We start from the raw sequence: 22,950 nt of genomic DNA on the forward strand, positions 1-22,950 counted from the left end.
AGCCCGCGCAACCGGAAGGAGGTCCAACGGTTTGTCGGCTTTGCGAACTTCTATCGCAAGTTTATCAAGGGCTTCGCGATGCAGACGGCGGCCATCACTGACACGCTTAGCTCCAAGAAAAAGAAGTTCATTTGGACAGAGCAGGCGGAGCAGTCCTTTCAGGCACTCAAGCGTCTCTTCGCGTCGGAAGAGCAGCTGCTTCATGTCAACCCCAGCAAGCCGATGAGGGTGGAGACAGACGCTTCGGACAGAGCCGTGGGGGCGGTCCTGCTGCAGAAAGACCCGCAGGGGGTGTGGCGACCGGGAGCGTTTTACTCCAGGAAGCTCAGCAAGTCCGAGCAGAACTACACCATATGGGACAGGGAGTTGCTGGCCATTCACGCAGCGTTCAAGGCGTGGAGGCACTTCCTGATCGGCGCCAAGCACACGGTGCAGGTTTGCACGGACCACAAGAATCTAGAGCACTGGCGCACGGCACAGTTCCTGAATCAGAGGCAGATACGTTGGGCTGAGTTCTTTGCGAACTTCGACTTCCGAATAGAGTATGTCCCGGGGGACACCAACATCATGGCAGACGCTCTCTCCCGTAAGCCACAGTATCTGGAGGACGCAACACCAGCGGCCGCCATGCACATCTTCGCACCGACAGTGTGGGCGTGCGCCGCGGCGACCGTGGACCTAGAGGCGGTGCGACGAGCGTTGCAGGGGGACTCCTTCGCACGAGCAAAGATGGCAGAGGTGCAAAGGGGCAAGGCAGCGGCCGACGGTTTCCAGCTAAGAGATGGATTGCTCATCCGTAAAGGGGCCATCTACGTGCCGGGAGACGAACTTCGAGCCAAGGTGCTGCAGCAGCTGCACGACGCGCCCACGGCCGGGCACTTTGGCAAGGAGAAGACGGTGGAATTAGTAGCCAGGGATTTCTGGTGGCCTGGAATGAGAGGGGAGGTCGCAGACTACGTGGCGAGGTGTGACACCTGCCAGAGGGCCAAACCGGTGCACAAACCGCCGGCCGGACTGTTGGAACCGCTGCAAACTCCGGTCGAACCTTGGGAAAGGGTGGCCCTGGACTTTGTCACGGATCTGCCCAGCTCAAGGGGCAAGACGGCAGTGCTGGTGGTGGTGGACCTGTTTTCCAAGATGGCCCATTTCATTCCGTGTGCTAAGGTGGCCACGGCGGAGCACACCGCCAAACTGTTCATAGACCACGTGTTCAAGGTTCACGGTCTGCCACGGTCTATTCTGTCCGACCGGGGGCGGCAGTTCATCTCCAATTTCTGGCAGAAGCTGATGGGCTTCCTGAACGTCAAGATCAACCTGGCGTCGGCGAGACACCCGCAGACCAACGGGCAAGCGGAGCGGGTCAATGCCATCATGCAGCAGTACCTGAGATGTTATGCAAATCAACAGCCTGCGACGTGGGTGGATTACCTGCCGCTTGCCGAATTCGCCTACAACAACACGAAGCACGTGTCCACGGGGGTCACGCCGTTCTTCGCCAACAACGGGAGACACCCCAGAACCTTCCCGGGACTGGAAAGAATGGGGGAGGGGGAGCCGCAGACAGCAGATGCGTTCGCGTCGGAGCTGCAGGAAGTCCACGATCAGCTGAGGCGCCACCTGGAGCTGGCCAAGCACGCATACAAGGTACAAGCAGACAAGCACAGAAGGGTTGGAGAAGAGCTCCACGTGGGAGACTGGGTTTGGTTAGCAGCCCATGCAGTGCCGGCCAGGTCGTTGGCCAAGAAGAAACTAGGGCATAAGCAACTGGGGCCCTACCAAGTCGAAGAGCAGGTCAACCCGGTAGCTTTCAGACTGGCACTTCCGGAGGGTTCCAGGATGCATCCAGTATTCCACAGATCGGTGCTCACTCCCTACAAGGCACCGCACAGGTTCCAGGAACCCGGAACGGCGCCGAGTCCGGCCAGAGACAGAACAGGGCACGCGGGAGTGGCACAGAAGGAGCGCATCAACGAAGTCACGGAGATTTTGGACTCCAGATGGGGGGAAGAGGGGGTAGAATACTTTCTCGCCAAGGAGGGCACCCCGGCCAGTGCGAACAGCTGGGTGCCGGGATACGCCTTAGACGAACCTCTGCTCAAAGACGAGTTTCATGCCCTCTTCCCACATAGACCTATGCCAGCAGACTTTTTCGACGACTGGCTTTTCACGCCCACGCTTTCGGCCAGCACGTTCCGGGGGTTCGACTCGGACGAGGAACCGACACGAGAGGTCCGTTCCCCGGAGGGGTCACCCTCGGGATCCGCCTCGGAACCCTCGTATTGGTGGGACGATAGGCCAGAGGAGCAGTTCCGCAGAAAGTGGCTGGAATGCTCAGGACGAGCAACGCCGCCAGGAGGAAGTGAGGGAGAGACGGACATGGACATTTTCGGGGACGACCCTGGTTTCGAGCACGGCGGCACAGAGATGGAAGCGGAGGTGACCGTCGTCGACGAGAGCAGGGAGGAAGAACCGGAAGACTTCAGATGGAGGCCCGCCACGGGAAGCGACCGATATCCGACGTTCGTCCCTTTGCAACAGCAGCCCCCAGCTCCAGCAACGGAAGGAGGGGAGGGGGGAATGGGGGGCTTCGAGGGGGGGATGGATGTCAGGGGTTTAGGAGCAGAGGCACGGGCAAGGGAGGAAACAGAGAGCGAAGGGGAGGAGGCAGAAGAAAAGATGAGTGATGACGACGACCCGAGATCTCCTAGTCTTTCCAGTGAATCAGAGGATTCACAGAAAGGAGCACCAGGGGCCAGGGCAAGGGGGGCACCCCAGGAAGATAGAGCCAGAAGGGACTCAGGGGGGAGCAGCTGGAAATCGGGACCAGCGTCACCGCCAGGAAGCAGGGAAGAGGAAGGGAGCCAGGGGGGAAGCGCTGGCAGCTCACCACAGGAGGGAGGGCATGAGTCAGGAGTGGCCACACCTCCATCGGGGAGCGAAGAAACGGTTAAGAGGAAGGTGGAAGGTTGGGCGCGCGCGCCAAGTTCAAATGCAGAGGAAGGCGGCGCAGTAAGCAGCCCCGAAAGGGAACCAGGTCCTAAAGCCCGGCGCAAGGAGGCAGGAGGGTCCGGGTCAGCGTCAGAAGAATCCCGGAAGGAGGAGGCCCCGGGGGGTAGAGGGACCCAGAGGAGGACAGTCAGGCGGAAAAGGTGGAGCAAGGCTAGGATATTAAGCTGGTGCTCACGGGGCGGAGACTCAGACGGAGCTTCGCCGATCTAGCTACTAGACGTAGAGTTTGCGCGCAGCAGCGTGAGAATGGAAACTGTAATTCAATAAAGACTTTTACTTAATGATCGCTGGCTAGCGTGATCCTCTGTGAGCTAGGATCTTCAAGCAGCTCTGACAGGCGGTTTGTTCCGCCGTGGCCACCTTAGCACACGGAATGAAATGTGCCATCTTGGAGAACAAGTCCACCACCACCAGCACGGCCGTCTTGCCCCGCGAGCTGGGCAGATCCGTGACAAAGTCCAGGGCCACTCTCTCCCATGGTTCGACCGGAGTTTGCAGCGGTTCCAACAGTCCGGCCGGCGGTCTGTGCACTGGTTTGGCCCTCTGGCAGGTGTCACACCTCGCTATGTAGTCCGCGACTTCCCCTCTCATTCCGGGCCACCAGAAGTCTCTGGCGACTAATTCCACCGTCTTTTCCTTGCCGAAGTGCCCGGCAGTGGGCGCGTCGTGCAGCTGCTGCAGTACCTTGGCGCGAAGTTCGTCTCCCGGCACGTAGATGGCCCCTTTACGGATGAGCAATCCATCTCGCAGCTGGAACTCGTCGGTCGCTGCCGTGCCCCTCTGCACCTCTGCCATCTTTGCTTGCGCGAAGGAGTCATCCTGCAACGCTCGTCGCACCGCCTCCAGGTCAACTGTTGCCGCAGCGCACGCCCACACTGTTGGTGCGAAGATGTGCATGGCGGCCGCTGGCGTTGCCTCCTCCAGATACTGCGGCTTACGGGAGAGAGCATCCGCCATGATGTTGGTGTCCCCCGGGACATACTCTATTCGGAAGTCGAAGTTCGCAAAGAACTCAGCCCAACGTATCTGCCTCTGGTTCAGGAACTGTGCCGTGCGCCAGTGCTCCAGATTCTTGTGGTCCGTGCAGACCTGCACCGTGTGCTTGGCGCCGATCAGGAAGTGCCTCCACGCTTTGAACGCTGCATGAATGGCCAGCAACTCCCGGTCCCAGATGGTGTAGTTCTGTTCGGACTTGCTGAGCTTCCTGGAGTAAAACACTCCCGGCCTCCAAACCCCCTGCGGGTCTTTCTGCAGCAGGACTGCTCCCACGGCTCTGTCTGAAGCGTCTGTCTCCACCCTCATCGGCCTGCTGGGGTTGACATGAAGCAGCTGCTCTTCCGACGCGAAGAGACGCTTGAGTGCCTGAAAGGACTGCTCCGCCTGCTCTGTCCAGATGAACTTCTTTTTCTTGGAGCTGAGCGTGTCCGTGATGGCCGCTGTCTGCATGGCAAAGCCTTTGATAAACTTGCAATAGAAGTTCGCAAAGCCGATAAACCGCTGGACCTCCTTCCGGTTGCGTGGGCTTTTCCAATCCAACACGGCGCGAACCTTGGCGCTGTCCATGGCGAGCCCCTTGTCTGACAACTTGTAGCCCAGGAAATCCACCTCCGACACGTCGAACTGGCACTTTTCCAGCTTGGCGTACAGCCTATGCTGCTGTAGTCTGCTCAGCACTTCCTTGACGTGTCTGTCATGCTCCTGCTGCGATTCCGAAAAGATCAGGATGTCATCCAAGAAACAGACACACGTCTTGTAGAGGAGCCCGGCCAACACGTGATGCATGAACGCTTGAAAAACGTGGGAGCCATTTTGCAATCCAAAAGGCATAACTCTATATTCGTAGGTGCCCAGGGGCGTGAACATGGCTGTCTTCCACTCATCTCCTTCCCGCATGCGAATGAGGTTGTACGCCCCTCGCAGGTCCAACTTGGTGAACACGCTGCCCTTCCGTACCTTTGCGAGGAGGTCGTCGATTCGGGGCATGGGGAAGTCCGATGGCTTGGTCACACTGTTTAAGACGCGATAGTCCACGACCAGTCTTTTTTGGGGCGTGTCCCGCTTCTTAACGAAGAATACAGGACTGCCCCCCGCTGCCTTGGACTCTCGGATGAAACCGCGCTCCAAATTGTGATCTATGAACTCTTTGAGTTCCTGCAGTTCGTCCTCAGACATGGAATACAGCTTCCCTTTGGGCAGCGCCGCCCCCGGCAGCAGGTCAATTTTGCAGTCATATGGTCTGTGGGGGGGTAGCCTGTCTGCCTCCTTCTCGCAGAAAACCTCCAAAAATTCTGCGTACTTGTGGGGAACCGCTTGCAGCGTGCCTAGCTGCAGCTGTGACTCCTCTTCCTCTCCTTCCTGCCGGGGCACTATGCAGTGTTCAGCACAAAAGGAAGAGCCGAAAGTCAGCTGCCTCTGGTACCAAGCCAGCGTTGGGCTGTGCTTGTCCAGCCAACTCATGCCCAATACAATGGGCGTGTCCGATAGTTGAGTGACGTTGAAGCTGATGATTTCCCTGTGATTCCCAAGTCGCATCACCATTGGTGGCGTCTGCTTCACCACTTGCCCCCCTAGCAACTCCCTGCCATCCACCGTGACAACCTGCAGGGGCAGCGTGGCAGGCAGCAACTGTATAGCGTGCCGGTCGACAAAGTCCTGCCCTATAAAGTCCGCATTGCTTCCGGAGTCAATGGTGATTGGCACGTCCATGGTGATTCCATTGGGCAGCTGGAGCGATGCGGTGAGCCTCACTACTGGTTTGGGCGGGAGGGGGTCCATGGGCTGTAAAATCTCTGGGGACTCCTTCACTGACACGTCTGGCTGGGCTCCAGTGCCTCTTCCTCCAGCCAGACTCCGTCGTTTCCCTGCTGCGTTGCTGCAGTTACCATTGTTGAAGCTGCAGTGTGCTGGTGGAGCCTCCGGGGACACTCTTTCGCCATATGCTGCGGATCATCGCAGATGTAACACTTCCTGTTCCCTCTAGGAGGCTTCGCTTTCACTGCTGCCGGTGCTAGGGCTCTGGCTGCTGACTGAGCCCTTGCACTTCCAACCTCCATAGGTTCCGTCCCTCCTCCAGACGGAGGCGTGGATTGCGCACGCGCTGCTTCTCTGGGAAGAAAGGAGGAGCCCCTGGCTGGTTCGCGCCCTCCACGCCCTTCGTCCCTGCTCCACGGACGTTCTTCCAGCCGCACCCCCACCGCCAGCGCCCTCTGAACGATCTCCTGCGTGGTCCGGGGTCTCTCCCCCCTCGCAATTTCATCTTTCACCGAGCCGTGCAATCCCTCCCAAAACAGGTCTCTTACCGGAGGCGAATCTCTGTCCCATTCCAGGGCACTGACCAAAGCGAAAAAGCGGGCATGGTACTGCCTTACGCTGGCCCTCCCTTGCTTCAGTCCATGTATCTGCTGCCGAGCAAGATCCACGTCAATGCTTGATAAAAAGCACCCATCCTTCGCTTTAATAAAGGCATCCGCATTTTGGAGCGCCGGATCCTTATCCCTCCACAAATTGCGCAGCCATGCTTTAGCTTCCCCATGCAAATGGGACATGATGAATCCCACTTTCTCCTGCTCATCTCTAAAGTCTTTTTTCAGCAGTTCCAGTGCACACATTACATCTGCTCTAAAGTTGGGGTACTGTTGCAGGTTCCCATCGAAGTGAGAGACCAGCCCGCCTGTTCGTCTCGCCAACCCAATTCCCTCCGGTTTGGGTGTCAGTTGCCCTTGCTTCGTAAGCATGTCCAACCTGACCTGGAGATCCCTGCAGGCGGCAGCTGCCTCCTCCTCTCTCTTCCTGGATGCGAGAGCCTCGGCATTCAGTTGTGTCACTGCTTCTCTGAGTTCCGCTATCTGCTGCTCAGCCGTCATGTCGTCTGCCGTTCGTGAGCTCGCTAGTAGGCACCTGCTTCTCTCCTCTCCTCGAGGCTGTAGATGCCCACAATTAGGAGACGGAGCTTACTGTCAGAGCTGCTTCCAGATCCTAGCTCACAGAGGATCACGCTAGCCAGCAATCATTAAGTAAAAGTCTTTATTGAGTTACAGTTTCCATTCTCAAGCTGCTGCGTGCAACTCTACGTCTAATGGCTAGATCGGCGAAGCTCCGTCTGAGTCTCCGCCCCTTGTGCACCAACTTAATATCCTAGCCCTGCTCCACCTTTTCCGCCTGACTGTTCTCCTCTGGGTCCCTCTGCCCCCCGGGGTCTCTTCCTTCCGGGACGCTTCAGACGCTGACCCCCCAGACCCTTCTGTCTCCTTGCGCCGGGCTTTAGGACCTGGCTCCCTTTCCGGGCTGCCTACTGCGTCACTTTCCTGTGCATTTGAACTTGGCGCGCGCGCCCAACCTTCCACTTTCCGTCTGACCGTTTCTTCGCTCCCCGATGGAGGTGTGGCCACTCCTGACTCGTGCCCTCCCCCCTGTTGTGAGCTGCCAGCGCTTGATCCCTGGCGCCCTTCCTCTTCCCTGCTCTCTGGCGGTGACGCTGGTCCCGATTTCCAACTGCTCTCCTCTGAGTCCCCTCTGGCTCTATCTTCCTGGGGTGTCCCCCTAAGCTCCCCCCTTGCCCTGGCCACTGGTGCTCCTTTCTGTGAATCTTCTGATTCACTGGAAAGACTCGGAGATCTCGGGTCGTCGTCATCACTCATCTTTTCTTCTGCCTCCTCCCCCTCGCTCTCTGTTTCCTCCCTTGCCCTTGCCTCTGCTCCTGAACCCCTGACATCCATCCCCCCCTCGAAGCCCCCTCTTCCCCCCTCCCCTCCTTCCGGTGCGGGAGCTGGGTGCTGCTGTGTCAGGGGGACGAATGTCGGATACAGTTCGCTTCCCGTGGCGGGCCTCCATCTGAAGGCTTCCGGTTCTTCCTCCCTGCTCTCGTCGACGACGGTCACCTCCGCTTCCATCTCTGTGCCGCCGTGCTCGAAACCTGGGTCGTCCCCGAAAACGTCCATGTCCGTCTCTCCCTCGCTTCCTCCTGGCGGCGTTGCTCGTCCTGGACCCTCCAGCCACTTTCTGCGCCACTGCTCCTCTGGTCTATCGTCCCACCAATACAAGGGTTCTGAGGCAGATCCCGAGGGTGACCCCTCCGGGGAACGGGCGTCTCGCATCGGTTCCTCCTCCGAGTCGAAACCCCGGAACGTGCTGGCTGAAAGCGTGGGCGTGAAAAGCCAGTCGTCGAAAAAGTCTTCTGGCATTGGCCTATGTGGGAAGAGGGCATGAAACTCTTCTTTGAGCACAGGTTCGTCCAAAGCGTAGCCCGGCACCCAGCTGTTCGCACTGGCCGGGGTGCCCTCCTTGGCGAGAAAGTATTCTATCCCCTCTTCCCCCCATCTGGAGTCCAAAATCTCCGTGACTTCGTTGATGCGCTCCTCCTGTGCCACTCCCGCGTGCCCGGTTCTTTCTCTGAGCGGACTCGGTGCCGTTCCTGGTTCCTGAAACCTGTGTGGTGCCTTGTAGGGAGTGAGCACCGATCTGTGGAACACCGGATGCATCCTGGAACCCTCCGGGAGCGCCAGCCTGAAAGCCACCGGGTTGACCTGCTCTTCGACTTGGTAGGGCCCCAGTTGCTTATGCCCTAGTTTCTTCTTCGCCAACGACCTGGCCGGCGCTGCGTGGGCTGCTAACCAGACCCAGTCTCCCACATGGATCTCTTCGCCAACCCTTCTGTGTTTGTCCGCTTGTACCTTGTATGCGTGTTTGGCCAGCTCCAGGTGCCGCCGCAGCTGATCGTGGACCTCCTGCAACTCCGACGCGAACGCATCTGCTGTCTGCGGCTCCCCCTCCCCCATTCTTTCAAGTCCCGGGAAGGTTCTGGGGTGCCTCCCGTTGTTGGCGAAGAACGGCGTGATCCCCGTGGACACGTGCTTCGTGTTGTTGTAGGCGAACTCAGCGAGAGGCAGGTAATCGACCCACGTCGCAGGCTGTTGATTCGCATAACATCTCAGGTACTGCTGCATGATGGCATTGACCCACTCCGCTTGCCCGTTGGTCTGCGGGTGTCTCGCCGACGCCAGGTTGATCTTGACGTTCAGGAAGCCCATCAGCTTCTGCCAGAAATTCGAGATGAACTGTCGCCCTCGGTCGGACAGAATAGACCGCGGCAGACCGTGAACCTTGAACACGTGTGTCAGAGCTGCTTGAAGATCCTAGCTCACAGAGGATCACGCTAGCCAGCGATCATTAAGTAAAAGTCTTTATTGAATTACAGTTTCCATTCTCACGCTGCTGCGCGCAACTCTACGTCTAGTAGCTAGATCGGCGAAGCTCCGTCTGAGTCTCCGCCCCGTGTGCACCAACTTAATATCCTAGCCTTGCTCCACCTTTTCCGCCTGACTGTCCTCCTCTGGGTCCCTCTACCCCCCGGGGCTTCTTCCTTCCGGGATTCTTCTGACGCTGACCCGGACCCTCCTGCCTCCTTGCGCCGGGCTTTAGGACCTGGTTCCCTTTCGGGGCTGCTTACTGCGCCGCCTTCCTCTGCATTTGAACTTGGCGCGCGCGCCCAACCTTCCACTTTCCTCTTAACCGTTTCTTCGCTCCCCGATGGAGGCGTGGCCACTCCTGACTCATGCCCTCCCTCCTGTGGTGAGCTGCCAGCGCTTCCCCCCTGGCTCCCTTCCTCTTCCCTGCTTCCTGGCGGTGACGCTGGTCCCGATTTCCAGCTGCTCCCCCCTGAGTCTCCTCTGGCTCTATCTTCCTGGGGTGCCCCCCTAGACTCCCCCCTTGCCCTGGCCACTGGTGCTCCTTTCTGTGAATCCTCTGATTCACTGGAAAGACTAGGAGATCTCGGGTCGTCGTCATCACTCATCCTTTCCTCTGCCTCCTCCCCTTCGCTCTCTGTTTCCTCCCTTGCCCGTGCCTCTGCTCCTAAACCCCTGACATCCATCCCCCCCTCGAAGCCCCCCAGTCCCCCCTCCCCTCCTTCCGGTGCTGGAGCTGGGGGCTGCTGTTGCAAAGGGACGAACGTCGGATATCGGTCGCTTCCCGTGGCAGGCCTCCATCTGAACTCTTCCGGGTCTTCCTCCCTGCTCTCGTTGACGACGGTCACCTCCGCTTCCATCTCTGTGCCGCCGTGCTCGAAACCAGGGTCGTCCCCGAAAATGTCCATGTCCGTCTCTCCCTCACTTCCTCCTGGCGGCGTTGCTCGTCCTGAGCAGTCCAGCCACTTTCTGCGGAACTGCTCCTCTGGCCTATCGTCCCACCAATACGAGGGTTCTGAGACAGATCCCGAGGGTGACCCCTCCGGGGAACGGACGTCTCGTGTTGGTTCCTCGTCCGAGTCGAACCCCCGGAACGTGCTGGCCGAAAGCGTGGGCGTGAAAAGCCAGTCGTCGAAAAAGTCTGCTGGCATAGGTCTATGTGGGAAGAGGGCATGAAACTCGTCTTTGAGCAGAGGTTCGTCTAAGGCGTAGCCCGGCACCCAGCTGTTCGCACTGGCCGGGGTGCCCTCCCTGGCGAGAAAGTATTCTACCCCCTCTTCCCCCCATCTGGAGTCCAAAATCTCCGTGACTTCGTTGATGCGCTCCTTCTGTGCCGCTCCCGCGTGCCCTGTTCTGTCTCTGGCCGGACTCGGCGCCGTTCCGGGTTCCTGGAACCTGTGCGGTGCCTTGTAGGGAGTGAGCACCGATCTGTGGAATACCGGATGCATTCTGGAACCCTCCGGAAGTGCCAGTCTGAAAGCTACCGGGTTGACCTGCTCTTCGACTTGGTAGGGCCCCAGTTGTTTATGCCCTAGTTTCTTCTTGGCCAACGACCTGGCCGGCACTGCGTGTGCTGCTAACCAAACCCAGTCTCCCACGTGGAGCTCTTCTCCAACCCTTCTGTGCTTGTCTGCTTGTACCTTGTATGCGTGCTTGGCCAGCTCCAGGTGGCGCCTCAGCTGATCGTGGACTTCCTGCAGCTCCGACGCGAACGCATCTGCTGTCTGCGGCTCCCCTTCCCCCATTCTTTCCAGTCCCGGGAAGGTTCTGGGGTGCCTCCCGTTGTTGGCGAAGAACGGCGTGACCCCCGTGGATACGTGCTTCGTGTTGTTGTAGGCGAACTCTGCAAGCGGCAGGTAATCCACCCACGTCGCAGGCTGTTGATTTGCATAACATCTCAGGTACTGCTGCATGATGGCATTGACCCGCTCCGCTTGCCCGTTGGTCTGCGGGTGTCTCGCCGACGCCAGGTTGATCTTGACGTTCAGGAAGCCCATCAGCTTCTGCCAGAAGTTCGAGATGAACTGCCGCCCGCGGTCGGACAGAATAGACCGTGGCAGACCGTGAACCTTGAACACGTGGTCTATGAACAGTTTGGCGGTTTGCTCCGCCGTGGCCACCTTAGCACACGGAATGAAATGCGCCATCTTGGAAAACAGGTCCACCACCACCAGCACTGCCGTCTTGCCCCTTGAGCTGGGCAGATCCGTGACAAAGTCCAGGGCCACCCTTTCCCAAGGTTCGACCGGAGTTTGCAGCGGCTCCAACAGTCCGGCCGGCGGTTTGTGCACTGGTTTGGCCCTCTGGCAGGTGTCACACCTCGCCACGTAGTCTGCGACCTCCCCTCTCATTCCAGGCCACCAGAATTCCCTGGCTACTAATTCCACCGTCTTCTCCTTGCCAAAGTGCCCGGCCGTGGGCGCGTCGTGCAGCTGCTGCAGCACCTTGGCTCGAAGTTCGTCTCCCGGCACGTAGATGGCCCCTTTACGGATGAGCAATCCATCTCTTAGCTGGAAACCGTCGGCCGCTGCTTTGCCCCTTTGCACCTCTGCCATCTTTGTTTGTGCGAAGGAGTCCCCCTGCAACGCTCGCCGCACCGCCTCTAGGTCCACGGTCGCCGCGGCGCACGCCCACACTGTCGGTGCGAAGATGTGCATGGCGGCCGCTGGTGTTGCGTCCTCCAGATACTGTGGCTTACGGGAGAGAGCGTCTGCCATGATGTTGGTGTCCCCCGGGACATACTCTATTCGGAAGTCGAAGTTCGCAAAGAACTCAGCCCAACGTATCTGCCTCTGGTTCAGGAACTGTGCCGTGCGCCAGTGCTCTAGATTCTTGTGGTCCGTGCAAACCTGCACCGTGTGCTTGGCGCCGATCAGAAAGTGCCTCCACGCCTTGAACGCTGCATGAATGGCCAGCAACTCCCTGTCCCATATGGTGTAGTTCTGCTCGGACTTGCTGAGCTTCCTGGAGTAAAACGCTCCCGGTCGCCACACCCCCTGCGGGTCTTTCTGCAGCAGGACCGCTCCCACGGCTCTGTCCGAAGCGTCTGTCTCCACCCTCATCGGCTTGCTGGGGTTGACATGAAGCAGCTGCTCTTCCGACGCGAAGAGACGCTTGAGTGCCTGAAAGGACTGCTCCGCCTGCTCCGTCCAAATGAACTTCTTTTTCTTGGAGCTAAGCGTGTCAGTGATGGCCGCCGTCTGCATCGCGAAGCCCTTGATAAACTTGCGATAGAAGTTCGCAAAGCCGACAAACCGTTGGACCTCCTTCCGGTTGCGCGGGCTCTTCCAATCCAACACCGCTCGAACCTTGGCGCTGTCCATGGCGAGCCCCTTGTCAGACAGCTTGTAGCCCAGAAAATCCACCTCCGGCACGTCAAATTGGCACTTCTCCAGCTTGGCGTAGAGCCTATGTTGCTTTAGCCTGCTCAGCACTTCCTTGACGTGCTTGTCATGCTCCTGCTGCGACTCCGAAAAGATCAGGATGTCATCTAAGAAACAGACGCACGTCTTGTAGAGAAGTCCCGCCAACACGTGATGCATAAATGCTTGAAAAACGTGGGAGCCATTTTGCAATCCAAAAGGCATAACTCTATATTCGTAGGTCCCCAGGGGCGTGAACATGGCTGTCTTCCACTCATCACCCTCCCGCATGCGAATGAGGTTGTACGCCCCCCGCAGGTCCAACTTGGTGAACACTCTGCCCTTCCGTACCTTTGCGAGGAGGTCATCAATTCGGGGCATGGGGAAGTCCGATGGCCGAGTCACACTGTTCAAAATCCTGTAATCCACTACGAGTCTCTTTTGGGGCGTGTCCCGCTTCTTAACAAAGAATACGGGACTGCCCCCCACTGCCTTGGACTCCCGGATGAAGCCGCGCTGCAAATTATGATCAATGAACTCCTTGAGGTCTTGCAGTTCGTCCTCTGACATGGAATACAGTCTCCCCTTAGGCAGCGCCGCCCCCGGCAGTAGGTCAATTTTGCAGTCATATGGTCTGTGAGGGGGTAGCCTGTCTGCCTCCTTCTCGCAGAAAACTTCCAAAAATTCAGCGTACTTGTGGGGAATCGCTTGCAGCGTGCCTAGCAGCAGCTGTGACTCCTCTTCCTCTCCTTCCTGCCTGGGCACGATGCAGTGTTCAGCACAAAAGGAAGAGCCGAAGGTCAGCTGCCTCTGGTACCAAGCCATCGTTGGGCTGTGCTTGTCCAGCCAACTCATGCCCAATACAATGGGCGTGTCAGATAGTTGAGTGACGTTGAAGCTGATGATTTCCCTGTGATTCCCAAGTCGCATCACCATTGGTGGCGTCTGCTTCACCACTTGCCCCCCGAGCAGCTCCCTGCCATCCACCGTGACAACCTGCAGGGGCAGTGTGGCCGGCAGCAACTGCACAGCGTGCCTGTCGACAAAGTCCTGCCCTATAAAGTCCGCATTGCTGCCTGAGTCAATGGTGATTGGCACGTCCATGGTGATTCCATTGGGCAGCTGGAGAGATGCTGTGAGCCTCACTACTGGTTTGGGCGGGAGGGGGTTCACGGGCTGTAAAATCTCTGGGGACTGCGTCACTAACACGTCTGGCTGGGCCCCAGTGCCTCTTCCTCCAGCCAGACATCGTCGTTTCCCTGCTGTGGTCCTCCTTGCTGCGTGGCTGCAGTCACCATTGCTGAGGCTGCAGTGAGCTTGTGGGGCCTCTGGGGACACTCTTTTGCCATATGCCCTGGCTCCTCACAGACGTAACACTTCCTGTTCCCTCTAGGAGGCTTCGCTTTCACTGCTGCCGGTGCTAGGGCTCTGGTTGCTGACTGAGCCCTTGCACCTCCAACCTCCATAGGTTCGGCTCCTCCTCCTGGCGGAGGCGTGGATTGCGCCCGCGCTGCTTCTCTGGGAAGGAAGGAGGGGCCCCCGGCTGTTCGCGCCCTCCACGCCCTTCGTCCTTGCTCCACGGACGTCCTTCCAGCCTCACCCCCACTGCCAGTGCCCTCTGAACGACCTCCTGGGTGGTTCGGGGTCTCTCCCCCCTCGCTATCTCATCTTTAATCGAGTTGTGCAGCCCCTCCCAAAAGAGGTCTCTTACAGGAGCCGAATCTCTGTCCCATTCCAGGGCGCTGACCAAGGCGAAAAAGCGGGCATGATACTGCCTGACGCTGGCCCTCCCTTGTCTCAGCCCATGCACCTCCTTCCGTGCAAGATCCACGTCAATACTTGATAAAAAACACCCATCCATCGCTTTAATAAAGGCATCCGCATTCTGGAGCGCCGGATCCTTATCTCTCCATAAATTGCGCAACCATGCTTTCGCATCCCCATGCAGATGGGACATGATGAACCCCACTCTCTCTTGTTCATCTCTAAAGTCTTTATGCAGCAGTTGCAGTGCGCACAGTACGTCGGCTCTAAAGTTGGGATACTGTTGCAGGTTCCCATCGAAGTGAGAGACCAGCCCGCCTGTCCGTCTCGCCAACCCAATTCCCTCCTGCCGGGGTGTCTGCTTTGTCAGCACGTCTAACCTGACCTGGAGATCCCTGCAGGCGGCAGCTGCCTCATCCTCTCTCTTCCTGGATGCGAGAACCTCGGCGTTCAGTTGTGCCACTGCTTTTCTGAGGTCCTCTATCTGCTGCTCAGCCGTCATGTCGTCTGCCGTTCGTGAGCTCGCTAGTAGGCACCTGTTTCTCTTCCCTCCTCGAGGCTGTAGATGCCCACAATCGTGAGACGGAGCTTACTGTCAGAGCTGCTTGAAGATCCTAGCTCACAGAGGATCACGCTAGCCAGCGATCATTAAGTAAAAGTCTTTATTGAATTACAGTTTCCATTCTCACGCTGCTGCGCGCAACTCTACGTCTAGTAGCTAGATCGGCGAAGCTCCGTCTGAGTCTCCGCCCCGTGTGCACCAACTTAATATCCTAGCCTTGCTCCACCTTTTCCGCCTGACTGTCCTCCTCTGGGTCCCTCTACCCCCCGGGGCTTCTTCCTTCCGGGATTCTTCTGACGCTGACCCGGACCCTCCTGCCTCCTTGCGCCGGGCTTTAGGACCTGGTTCCCTTTCGGGGCTGCTTACTGCGCCGCCTTCCTCTGCATTTGAACTTGGCGCGCGCGCCCAACCTTCCACTTTCCTCTTAACCGTTTCTTCGCTCCCCGATGGAGGCGTGGCCACTCCTGACTCATGCCCTCCCTCCTGTGGTGAGCTGCCAGCGCTTCCCCCCTGGCTCCCTTCCTCTTCCCTGCTTCCTGGCGGTGACGCTGGTCCCGATTTCCAGCTGCTCCCCCCTGAGTCTCCTCTGGCTCTATCTTCCTGGGGTGCCCCCCTAGACTCCCCCCTTGCCCTGGCCACTGGTGCTCCTTTCTGTGAATCCTCTGATTCACTGGAAAGACTAGGAGATCTCGGGTCGTCGTCATCACTCATCCTTTCCTCTGCCTCCTCCCCTTCGCTCTCTGTTTCCTCCCTTGCCCGTGCCTCTGCTCCTAAACCCCTGACAACGTGGTCTATGAACAGTTTGGCGGTTTGTTCCGCCGTGGCCACCTTAGCACACGGAATGAAATGTGCCATCTTGGAGAACAAGTCCACCACCACCAGCACGGCCGTCTTGCCCCGCGAGCTGGGCAGATCCGTGACAAAGTCCAGGGCCACTCTCTCCCATGGTTCGACCGGAGTTTGCAGCGGTTCCAACAGTCCGGCCGGCGGTCTGTGCACTGGAATCTTCCGATTCACTGGAAAGACTCGGAGATCTCGGGTCGTCGTCATCGCTCATCTTTCCTTCGGACTCCTCCCCCTCGCTCTCTGTTTCCTCCCTTGCCCTCGCCTCTGCTCCTGAACCCCTGACAACACCAAAGAACACGACTTTTTAATAAGCAAAATCCAAGATTCTTCTTTCTATGTAGACGGAACCCAAAACAACCTGTTTTGCTTTCTTTAGGCTTATTATACTTTATCTTACACCTACTGTTAACCAACCAGGCTGTCTCTGGGCAGACTACTATCTCTGAGGCAGACTTCTCTTTTCTGGGCAGGCTTCTTGGGAGAAGGGAGCGAGCCTGTTAGTCCCTGTTAGACTCAGACGGAGCTTCGCCGGTCTAACCCATAAGACTTGAGTTGCACGCAGCAGCTTGAGAATGGAAACTGTAACTCAATAAAGACTTTTACAAAGTGACCGTTGGCTAGCGTGATCCTCTGTGAGCTAGGATCTGGAAGCAGCTCTGACAACTTTTCTTATTGTAATTGTAATTATTAAAATTAGAATATATAATTAAATAATAATTATTATAATTATTGAACCAGATAAAGCAGATAAATTTAATAAATTATCTCTACTCTCATGGTCACTTTTCTTTGCTCTGGCCGGAAAGAAGCCGTGCAAAAATACTGTCTCTCAAACCCTGGATCCACAAATTGCTGGGCTTCTTCACCTTCCTTGCTGCTCCCCTGGCACTGCTCCTCGCACCCACCTCCGGCTGCGTACGCTATGTTGTCCACCGCAAGACACGGGTTCAGACTAGCAGCTTTAAGTCTGCATTCCTGCCAGGGAGGAATTCGAACCCACCACCTGCTGAACACCTCGCGCAGAGAGGCATTTCAAAGTGGCAGGGAGTTCCAAAGCCCCCCCGGCACTGTAGCAGTGAGTCCCAAAGGGGTCATTGGGATTTCTTTTTCATGCTGAAAAGCCCCATATCTTTATAGGGCATCCAGTGGCAGGCAGTCCCAAAAGTGGACAAACACTGTCACCTTTAAAAGGAGTTTAACAGGAATAACATAAGGAAAATTCATTATTATAGCAACTCCAGTGGCAGGCAGTCCCACAGCCCCCAAACTTTCTGAGAAGGCTTGCCTGAAACTTGCCACCGCTGTCGACCAGAAGCTTCTCCTCTTGCCAGGCCCAACCAGAACTCGGTGCCGGCTGAGAGATGAAAAGAAGAGTCAGGTGGGCAGTGGATTCAAGTGCCGGAGGCTCTTCCTTTGGCAGGGAGTTCCATTGGCCCAAGCAAACCCTGACTTGCCACTTTCTCCCTGGAAAGCTGGTAGTGGTAGCGGAAGAGTCTCGCTTGCGAGGCGGGTGGCACGGCGCCCACCTGGACGGAGACTAGCACCCTAGAAAATAGAAAATACTTATCGGGAGAGAAAGAGAGGGCTGAATCAGCTCTGTTCACACCCAGCTGGGTGTAAATTGTTATTGGGATGATTCATTCCCATCCCCTCAGCCCACCACACAGGGTTGTGAGCTGGAGGCACTCAATGGTCATCCCTCCTGACCACTTAGGGGTGCCTTGTGTGAGCCCCACCTTCATCACCCACCTCAGCCCAATCCCAGCTCCACCAATCGCCGTGGGGCATCCTCCAGCTTCAGGTGTCATATTCAAAATCGCACAAGCCTGAGCGGGAAACCACATTTTCAGGAGTTCTTTAATAGAAGTATGGGATAGATACAAAAATATATTGGAGCCAAAAGTCCCTTATTGGCTATCTCCGCTGGAGGTAATGAGTGTTAAGAAAATTAATATGAGAGGTAATTGGAGTACATATGGTGAATTGGTAATTAAAGAAGGAGGAAAATGGAAATTGAAACCATTTGAACAAGTTAAAGATTATGTATATGATTGGTTGCATTACTTTCAAGTAAATGAAATGTTTAAAAAAGACTTAAAAGAAAGGGGTTATGTAGAAAAAGAATCTAAATTTCAAATAGACATAATAAACAATTAATATAAAACTCGGTCAAAATAAGATATTGTTGGAATGGCATACGAAAGATGAAGAGGTTAAATCGGTAATGATACAGTGGGCCAAAGATTTTGCGTATAATATTCAATTTGATGAATGGGGAAAATTGTGGAAAGAGAATATAAAATTTACTGCATGCACGGCACTGAAAGAAAATGTTATGAAAATGTTTTACAGATGGTACATCACACCTGTAAAGTTAGCAAAGATGTATAAGACGTGTGTCAGGGATTTAGGAGCAGAGGCAAGGCCAAGGGAGGAAACAGAGAGCGAAGGGGAGGAGGCAGAAGAAAAGATGAGTGATGACGACGACCCGAGATCTCCTAGTCTTTCCAGTGAATCAGAGGATTCACAGAAAGGAGCACCAGTGGCCAGGGCAAGGGGGGAGTCTAGGGGGGCACCCCAGGAAGATAGAGCCAGAGGGGACTCAGGGGAGAGCAGTTGGAAATCGGGACCAGCGTCACCGCCAGGGAGCAGGGAAGAAGAAGGGAGCCAGGGGGCAAGCGCTGGCAGCTCACCACAGGAGGGAGGGCATGAGTCAGGAGTGGCCACACCTCCATCGGGGAGCGAAGAAACGGTTAAGAGGAAAGTGGAAGGTTGGGCGCGCGCGCCAAGTTCAAATGCAGAGGAAGGCGGCGCAGTAAGCAGCCCGGAAAGGGAACCAGGTCCTAAAGCCCGGCGCAAGGAGGCAGGAGGGTCCGGGTCAGCGTCAGAAGAATCCAGGAAGGAAGAAACCCCGGGGGGTAGAGGGACCCAGAGGAGGACAGTCAGGCGGAAAAGGTGGAGCAGGGCTAGGATATTAAGTTGGTGCACAAGGGGCGGAGACTCAGACGGAGCTTCGCCGATCTAGCTACTAGACGTAGAGTTGCGCGCAGCAGCGTGAGAATGGAAACTGCAATTCAATAAAGACTTTTACTTAATGATCGCTGGCTAGCGTGATCCTCTGTGAGCTAGGATCTTCAAGCAGCTCTGACAACGTGTAACAAATGTTGGAAATGTAAAGAAAAAGAAGGGACGTTCTTTCATGTGTGGTGGGAATAAGAAAGTGAAAAGCTTTTGGGAAATGATATACAATAAAATGAAAAAACTGTTAAGATATTGTCAGAGCTGCTTCAAGATCCTAGCTCACAGAGGATCACGCTAGCCAGCGGTCATTAAGTAAAAGTCTTTATTGAGTTACAGTTTCCATTCTCAAGCTGCTACTTGCAACTCTACGTCTAATGGCTAGATCGGCGAAGCTCCGTCTGAGTCTCCTCCCCTTGTGCACCAACTTAATATCCTAGCCCTGCTCCACCTTTTCCGCCTGACTGTTCTCCTCTGGGTCCCTCTGCCCCCCGGGGTTTCTTCCTTCCGGGATTCTTCTGACGCTGACCCGGACCCTCCTGCCTCCTTGCGCCGGGCTTTAGGACCTGGTTCCCTTTCCGGGCTGCTTACTGCGCCGCCTTCCTCTGCATTTGAACTTGGCGCGCGCGCCCAGCCTTCCACTTTCCTCTTAACCGTTTCTTCGCTCCCCGATGGAGGTGTGGCCACTCCTGACTCATGCCCTCCCTCCTGTGGTGAGCTGCCAGCGCTTGCCCCCTGGCTCCCTCCTTCTTCCCTGCTCCCTGGCGGTGACGCTGGTCCCGATTTCCAACTGCTCTCCCCTGAGTCCCCTCTGGCTCTATCTTCCTGGGGTGCCCCCCTAGACTCCCCCCTTGCCCTGGCCACTGGTGCTCCTTTCTGTGAATCCTCTGATTCACTGGAAAGACTAGGAGATCTCGGGTCGTCGTCATCACTCATCTTTTCTTCTGCCTCCTCCCCTTCGCTCTCTGTTTCCTCCCTTGCCCTTGCCTCTGCTCCTAAACCCCTGACAGATATACTTTTGCCAGTGGCGTAGCGTGGGGGGTGCAGGGGGGGCCGGCCGCACCGGGCGCAACATCTGGGGGTTAGGGTTAGGGGGCGCAAATCCACGGGTTAGGGGGCGCAAATCCACGGGTTAGGGGGCGCAAATTACTTGCCTTGCCCTGGGTGCTGACAACCCACGCTACACCACTGACTTTTGCAAAAAAAACCTGAGGCTTTTCTTTTAGAGATCTTAGGAAAGGACATAAGAAGAAAAGACTGTAAACTCTTTCAATATGCAGCAACGGCAGCCAGAATCTTGTTGGCCCAGAAATGGAAGCAAGAGGAAATACCGACGATAAAAGAATGGAGACTGAAATTGACAGATTATGCGGAATTGGACAAATTAACTGGGAAAATCAGATACACCAAAGACCAAAAGTTCATCGAAGACTGGGGAAAGTTCGTAGATTATCTGAAAAACGTATGCGGCGTGAACACAACTCTAGTGGGATTTCAAGAGGCACTGTAAAAATAGAGAAATATTGTTAATATGAAATAGTGGGGGAAGGGAGGTATAATGGCAATACGAAAGAAGGGAATGTGTAATTAAAGTTATAAATATGGATGATTATCACAGACGCTGAAGGAAGTTCAAAAAAGGAGATAATTGGTTGTAGTTTGGATAAAAATGTATAATTGCATGGAAAATCAATAAAATTTATTATTAAAAAAAACAAAAAAAACCTTATGCAAATAAAGCATTGCTTACTCTTCATCCACTGGTGTGCCTATTGGCTCCAGATCCAGAAATAACCCTGCCCTTGGCAGAACATATACAGTGCTTTTTTCTGGGGGGGGGGGGCACAGAGGAATGCATAAAACATTTTGTGAATGTACTTTTGTCCATTAACTGTATTTATTTTTCCCGGTTTGAACTAAAAAATGGCGATTTTCTTGAGTCAAAATGAGAGTACCCCCAATCATTTTTTTTAGAAAAGAAGCACTGCATATATACACACACATATACATATATCCGTTTTATTTTTATTTATTTACAAACGGACACCTATATCTAGGTATGTATATTCTTGTATATAAACTTCCGCGGCCCACAGGCCCCATCCCTCCGCCAAGGGGCACGAGAGGAAGGCCACTGGGGGAGAAAGGCAGGAGAGGGCGGGGCGGGGGGCAGGGCTGCCCCCTGGGGAGAGCGGGGTCGAGAGAGAGTGGGCGGGAGAAAGAGAGAGGGCCAGCCTGGCTCGGCACGTCTCTGCTGGCCCAACGTCGCAGCGCCTCTTCCGCCCGTTTCCCTCCCCTTCCTGTCCTCTTGCCTCTCCTCCGGTGGCACCTCCTTCCGGTACCCCTGCCCTCGCCCAAGATGGCGGCAGCCCAGGCTCTTCCGCCCGTTTCCCTCCCCTTCCTGTCCTCTTGCCTCTCCTCCGGTGGCACCTCCTTCCGGTACCCCTGCCCTCGCCCAAGATGGCGGCAGCCCAGGCTCTTCCGCCCGTTTCCCTCCCCTTCCTGTCCTCTTGCCTCTCCTCCGGTGGCATCTCCTTCCGGTACCCTTGCCCTCGCCCAACATGGCGGTAGCACAGCTTCTGCCCTTCCGAGCTAGGAGTGCAGAAAAAGGTGAAACTGCCAGGAAAAGGAGAGGAGGAGTGAGTGAGTGAGTGAGTGAGAGTGAGACAGGGAGCATCCTAGTAGAGATGGAAGGGGAACCCAAGGGTCATCAGGTCCAACCCTCTGCAAAGAAGCTCAGAGCTTTTTTGGGTGTATACCAGAATCACCCCCAAAGAAAGCAATAAAGTATTTTGCGTTCTATCTACGTATGAAGAAGATAAAAACGCTCTTTGGATTATTTCAAATAGCTGTTTTTGGGGTTAGAATGCACATTCAACAAAAAATCACAGAGCGAAATGTTTGTTATCAGCCCAAATCAAACATAGGTGTTTTAGTTAATCTCAGTAGAAAGAGGACAAATAAGCTTGGATTGCTCTTTCGGTGTTCATTCTCCCACAAGCTGCAAAGCGAAGTGTCATAAGCATAAACAACGCAAAACAGGTTGTTTTGGTTTCCATCTACATAGAAAGAAGAATCTAGGATTTCGTTTATTTCAAAATCGTGTTCTTTGGAGTTAATGCATATTTACCCAGAAATCGCAGTGTATGTAATGAGACCAAAATAACAAAACGACATATTTCCGCTTCCATATGAGTAGAAAGAAAACGAATAAGCTTCGATTGGGCTTATTTCAATTCATAGAATCATAGAATCATAGAGTTGAAATTAGCGTGGTTTTTTTTGGTGTGCAGCAGAATCACCTAACCAAAGCAAAAAGGTGTTCTGGGTTCAATCTACATAAAAGGAAGATGATAACGCTCTCATTGGGCTTATTTCAAATTGGTGTTTTCTGGGTTAGAATGCACATTCAACCAAAAATCGCAGAGTGAAATGTTTGTTATCAGCCCAAATCAAGCATAGGTGTTTTAGTTAATCTCAATAGAAAGAGGACGAATAAGCTTGGATTGCTTTTTCGGTGTTCATTCACCCAGACATAACAAAGCAAAGTGTAAAGAAAGCAAAACAGGTTGTTTTCGGTTCCATCTACATAGAAAGAAGAACCTTGGATTTCGCTTATTTCAAAGTCGTGTTCTTTGGTGTTAATGCACATTTACCCTGAAATCGCAAAGTGTATGTAATGAGACCAAAATAACAAAACGCCATATTTCCGCTTCCATTTGCGTAGAAAGAAGACGAATAAGCTTCGATTGGGCTTATTTCAATTCATAGAATCATAGAATCATAGTTGAAATTAGCGTGGTGTTTTTTGGGTGTGCACCAGAATCACACAACCAAAGCAAAAAGGTCTTTTGGCAAACATCTGCAAAAAAGAATAATATTGGATTTCGCTTATTAAAAAGTAGTGTTCTTTGGTGTTAATGCACATTTACCCAAAAATCACAAAGTGTATGTAATGCGACCAAAATAAAGAAACACCATATTTCCGCTTCCACATGCGTAGAAAGAAGACGAATAAGCTTCGAGAGGGCTTATTTGAATTTGCATGGTGTTTTTTGGGTGTATACCAGAATCACCCCCAAAGAAAGCAATAAAGTATTTTGCGTTCTATCTACGTAGGAAGAAGATAAAAACGCTCTTTGGATTATTTCAAATAGCTGTTTTTGGGGTTAGAATGCACATTCAACAAAAAAATCACAGAGCGAAA

The sequence above is a fragment of the Podarcis bocagei genome (assembly GCF_964188305.1).
Source record: "Podarcis bocagei genome assembly, chromosome: 1".
Taxonomy (NCBI): Eukaryota; Metazoa; Chordata; class Lepidosauria; order Squamata; family Lacertidae; genus Podarcis; species Podarcis bocagei.